Source organism: Phacochoerus africanus, chromosome 1 (assembly GCF_016906955.1).
Source record: "Phacochoerus africanus isolate WHEZ1 chromosome 1, ROS_Pafr_v1, whole genome shotgun sequence".
In the NCBI taxonomy this organism is placed as follows: Eukaryota; Metazoa; Chordata; class Mammalia; order Artiodactyla; family Suidae; genus Phacochoerus; species Phacochoerus africanus.
The window spans coordinates 237,608,921-237,614,973 of NC_062544.1; positions in this window are offsets into that span (position 1 = coordinate 237,608,921).

The following is a 6,053-nucleotide window of genomic DNA, read 5'->3' on the forward strand; positions in this document are numbered from 1 at the left end:
GGCCCTAGAGCATGAGCTCATATCTTTCCACTATCTGTTCAAAGAATCAAGCTTTCCTTTGCTTCTGAATCCAACTTGGTCTCATTCTATTGGCTCAAAAGACACCAGGCAGACTTTGAGGGTCAGTAACAATTGAAAAACATTGCAAATTCTTTCCCAAAGTGACTGAGAAGTAAGCCCTGGAAGGTTCATTATAAGCCCTCCTCTATGGGCTTGAAATTTGTAAAAATATTTTATGTCTCCTCAGAGTGGTGTATGATTCTGGGCAGGCAGGGTTAGATTAATCTAAATGGTGCCAAGACCATGGCAGCTGTCCACACCCACCAAAGAATCCCCTAGTGATTGCCCATAAACAAGGGAATACCATAAACAGATAGCAGCTCACTCTGTACAGATCATCTGATGTGGGGGGTGGGGGAGGTAAATGAAAGTGAGTAAGAGGCAAGTAGGGTAAACTTAAGTGTGCCAAGTCTTTGGTATGCGAAAGTATCAAGGCACTGACCTCTGGTACTAAAGGTTGTTAAGGAACATAGAGAAGAGTAAGCCACCTTTGAAAATCCACAACAAAAGGCAGGGGGAAATGCTTATGGTTAAGTCCAGTATAAAATAGTCAAAGGAGAAAAGAAGCAAGGACACAGAAAAAAAGGCAAGCAGATGAAATCCTTTTAGATCAAAGGAGTTATAAAGGATGTTCAGAGTGAAATGCTTGTGAGGAAGTTCAGCTTCCGTGGGGCAGGAAGGATCACCAGATTCTTACTCCTGGTGAGGCTATGCAGCGACACTTAGGTGAAAAGAGAATGGCCATCTCAGATTTTACAAGAAAATGTGAAAATTGTCTGAATTATAGCAAAACCATCACTCATGCCTTTGTAGAATATACAGATGAGAATGTGGTCAAGAAATCTAAAACTTGTCCACAGAAGTCAAATATTTGGGAATGAAGAAAGCTCTGCTTTCACCAGGATAAAGCCTCAAGGCTCAGTGAGTCACATGGATTTAAGTTTTTATTACCACATTAGGGCAGATGGGCAAAGCAGACTGCCCATTACTGACAGTGGAAACCCAGAAAATTGTGATGTCTGGAGTGTAGCCCCAAGACTCTGGCTTGAGTAGGTGCAAACCAGAGAAGCAGCTTGATTTTTCTCCCATCCCTCTGGACTGGATGGAGCCCACAGAAGCTGTGGGAGTCTTAGAAGGAAGACTACAATTTGTGGGATCGTCCTAGGAGTTCTGAGATGCCTACTGTGCTATTCAGATTTCCCCAATTACATTTAGAAAACTGAAGAATGTGCTGATTAGAAGCCTATTCATTGTGTGTCTGAGAAGCCTTTAAGGAGAGAATTCATGAGATGAAGAGGTCATGCAAATGAGATCAATTAATCACAGAGTTTTATGAAGGGATGGATGGGAGTGTGAGCCCAACATGGTGGCTGTAACTCTGCTAAGTCTCCAGCTGGACTCATGTTTGAGTCCTGGAGAGAGGAAGAAGATTAAGAGAAAATCTGAAAGAAAAAAAGGCAGGGGGCGGGGGAGGCTTTAAAACACAGCAAGGCCTCAGCATAGCTTTGAGACCTCATTTCCAGAATATGACATAGCAGGGAAAGACTATTTCCCCCTTTGCTACAGCATGCCCCAGCCCAAGGCAGGGACTTCTCAAGGATTCCTGGATACATTAGTTCTGAGAGGACCCAGTGTGCCCTTTAATAGTTAAGTAATCTGTGAGCACGTGACAAAATCTCTGCTCGCAAAACATATTCAGAGTGCGTTACAAGGAATTGAGGTTCTGTGAGAACAAAGGTGCCAGGGCCTGTGTAATTGCTTTTATTCTGTTATAATGAGACAGTATCATATCCTTGTTAATCATGTGGGCTCAGGCACCAATGGCCTGGATTCAAACTCAGGTTCCGCCTTAACTGGCTGTGAGCTCTGCAAACAATCACTAATATCTCTGGGTCTCAATTGTCACATTTATCAAGTAGGGATGATAGCAGGACCTAATTCATAGAATTATTGTGAGGATTATGTAAGTAAAGAGCTTGGAAGAGTTTCCTGGCACATAAAAATGGTCTAACAAATGTTAAGTTTCTTTCTTGTTTTTTGACTAATATGTGTACTCACTAGCTTGTGATAGCTAAGGAAATATGTGAAAGAAATATTTCTTCACCAAAACCAGAAAAGATTTCTATCGCTCACATCAAATCTATCGCTCACATCAAATCTATCACTCACATCAAATCAAAAGCTCGAGGAAGCTTCTGAGATCTCTACTAGGGTTCACTGATGCCTGGACAGGTACTTCCTGTTCCAAAAGTCACTTAAAGGAGCTTACGGTGAGGTATGTGATCTCTAAAATATGATTTTAAATAGGTTTAAGTAAGTATAGGAACATAAAATGGAATCACGATAGAGCTAAAAAACATCCACTTTTGCTAGCTCAGCTATATAACAGAGAGTTCAAGAGTTCTCCAATTAAGATAGAAGTCTGTTTTTATGTGACCTAATCTGGCAGGGATAATGGGACAGGGAAAATTGATGTTAATGTTGCCCTTTTTATATCTCAAGTGCACAATTGTGATGGAGCTAAGCATATAGTGCTATCCCACTACAGAGCTCTATCAAAAAAATGAGAAGGAAGAAGTAAAGAAATGAACTCCAATTCTGTTTCCCTGTCTCAGCATCACTCAATGAAACCAACTCCTTGGACCAAATTAAATATGGAATCTATGGAAACCAAGGAAGTAAAAGGCAAGCTTAAAAAAGCAATGAGTATGAGTGCTTATCAAACATCTTCATGTATGCTAACTACTCTATATTATCTAGGAATGATTCATCACTTGTTAATAGAAATAATTCTGCAAAGTGGATATACTAAAGAATTGTCATATGTGTATAGGTTGCAATGCAAGCAATTTGTCCATTGCTGGTAAAGCATCTGGAAATTGTTGGATTGTTAAAGGTGAATAGTAATTTGGCAAACATAAAAAGATGTCCTCTGAAACCTGAAATAGGCAATAATATTTTACAATTTTAAAGAAAACTGTATTTTAAACATGAAGCTTAATTTGCCTGGAGTATGTGATCATTCAGGCAGTACAGAAAGAGATAATGGAAAATAAAAATTTTCATTGCATTTTTTGTTTAATTTTAATGGCTGCCCCCGTGGTATATGGAAGTTCCCAGGCCAGGGATTGAATCTAAGCTGCAGCTTCAACCTGAGCCACAGCTGCAACAACAAGCAACACTGGATCTTTTAACCCTTTGCACCTGGCCAGGGATTGAGCCCTCACCTCCTCAGCAACCCAGACCACTGCATTGGGGTTCTTAACCCACTGTACCACAGCAGGAACTCCCAACTGCATCTTAATGTAGAGTGAGTTTTATGCACATTTCCCAATGATCTGAATTCAAAATTCAAATCAGACTTTATTACAAAGTGGGAAGAAATTTGCAAGTAAGCACTTTAATAACCATACCAGACCCTTGGTCAGTCTGTCTATGTAGCCAGACTTTCATCCTCCGCCTCCTCCACAAAGTATGTGTGACAACACAGACAGAGCACATCATTCCTCCTTTGACCCCCAAACAGATTCTACTCTGATTTTCTTTATCCCACTGGTAGCTCCATTCTCTCAGACTCAGAGTCCTAATGTCTGAGTCAACTCTGACTCCTCCTTCTGCTTTCCCTTCTCCCTCTCCTTCTTCTTGTATAGCCTATCAGTAGCCACACCCTGTGCCTTCTATCCCAGCTATGTTTCTTGCATGAATATTCTACTTGCTCTCATAACCTTTCTCCTGACTTCCTATGAGATCCACCTGAAAGTCCCTGGCTTCTGCTTCACCCTCCATGTAACTCATATTATGCACTGTGATCACAGGGATATTGAACCCTAGATTTTTTAAAAGGCAGGTAAGTTTAGGTTCCATCTTTCTTAGAGAAGAAAGTAGAGCAATTGTGCACTGATTTACAAGTTTAAAAACCTTGACTTGCTTGATGCGAAAATAAAAATAAGAAATATTGAAAGAAATACAAGGATGCCCTACTCTTGATCTGCCACAGCTTGGTGATTTTCACGTCCCTGCATCTCCTTGGAAAACTTAATGGAAACCCTAACAAGGAGCCAACACAAGATGAGTAATGGTTACTGACTCAGACAAGAACAAGATGTCTCCAAATGAGGGAAAACACTGCTCCAACCACAGGAAATCAGAAGCAGGAATCATCATAAGAGCCAAAAGACAGCCTTGAAGCAACACATCTGCCAACCACCAAAAATCTCCTTAGGTTACAACTGAATTAAACTAGTGGCTGTCCTCTGAGTAAAGACTCCAGTGCCTAAAGTACACTATCCTCTCCAATCCCTTAAATAAGTCTTCCTTTTGATGTATTGTTTAATTCCTTTGTGGCAGGAATTTCCTAAGCTTCTCTTTGCTATGCGAGACGACTATCTACCCATTGAGGGAGGATCTGTGTATTAATGATTTTTTTTCAGCTCTTGGGATGTAGCTGTGCTACATAATGCTGGCTTTCAACCCAATAAATCTTTTTCTCTTCTTGCTCATTAACACGATCCAAATGTTGGAGTCCTCACTAATGTTCCCAGATAAAACTTATACAGGGATCCCCCACTTTTCAAAAGTTTGGTTTATCCCACTTTTACAAAAGACCTACATTAATACACATTAATGTGTATTTTCACTAATCAAAAGAAATTCCAAGAGGATTTTGCTTTTATGAAAAAAGGTGAAAAAAATGTTTAGCATTTTTTCTTTTTTTTTTTTTTTGTCTTTTTAGGCTGCACCCACAGGATATGGAGGTTCCCTGGCTAGGGGGCCATTTGGAGCTGTTGCTGCCAGCTTACGCCAGAGCCACAGCAACGCCAGATCTGAGCCAGATCTGCGACCTACACCACAGCTCATGGCAATGCCTGATCCTTAACACACTGAGCAAGGCCAGGGAGCAAACCAGCAACCTCATAGTTCCTAGTCAGATTTGTTTCAGCTGCACCACAACAGGAACTCTGTGTTCAGCATTTATATAGCAGCTGTTACAGAGGCAGAGAGTGGCTGTTACAGAGGACCGCCAAGCTCCTTCCCGGGGAACTGCAGTCAGCATCTCAGCATCAGGCCACCATAGCTTTGAACTTTGTGAGCAGCTATGCTTTGTCTCCATTTATTTGTGCATCCATTAGCAAGATGTGTCCTAAGGTAATTGTTACTTTGCCTTATACCATTACAGCTTATGAAAGGTTTCATAGGAACACACTACTTTCAGAGAACAGGGGAAACATGCATTTCCCAGCTTGTCTTGCAGATAAGGACAGCCATATGACATAGTTCTGGTCAATAAAATGTAAGCTGAAGTAATTGGTTGGAGCTCCAAAAAAAATCTCTAAAAGACTCAGTGGGCATACACCTTCTTGCTCTTTCCCATTTTTTCCTTTCTCCTGCCTGGAATGTGGGCACAAGGGCTGGAAAGGCCACCATCTTGCAACCATGAAAGAAAGGCAAGAGAATCATAAAGACTTCAGCCCCCAACAGCCTCAAGCTGTTGAACCAATACCAGCAACCATCTATATCTGGTTTTCTCATTACATGAGAAAATAAATCACTATTTAGTTAATTACTAACATTCATGTTTACTATTAAGTGCACTTGATCAAAAAAACTGATATAGTAGTTTAAATGGGAAATAACAGAAATAATTACTATTCTGGCCATGATCTGTGATGTATCTATCTTTCTGTGAACATGGCATCTGTCTGTGTGTCTATGTTTGTGTGATGGGTTATACTCTCACATCTACAGTATGCTATGCTAACTCTCAGATGATGTTATGTGCTGAATATTTGTGTTCCCTCAAAATTCAGAGTTGAAGCCCTACCTCCCAACGTGTTGGCAATCAGAGACTGGGTGGGCCTTTGGGAGGTAACTAGGGTTAGAAGGACATAGAATTGGATGTGAATCCAGGACATCCAACTACAAGTCATGAGTTCTTTCCATTATCTTGGGCAAATTTACTTAACTCTGAATCTTGGCTTTCCCTGCTATAAAAT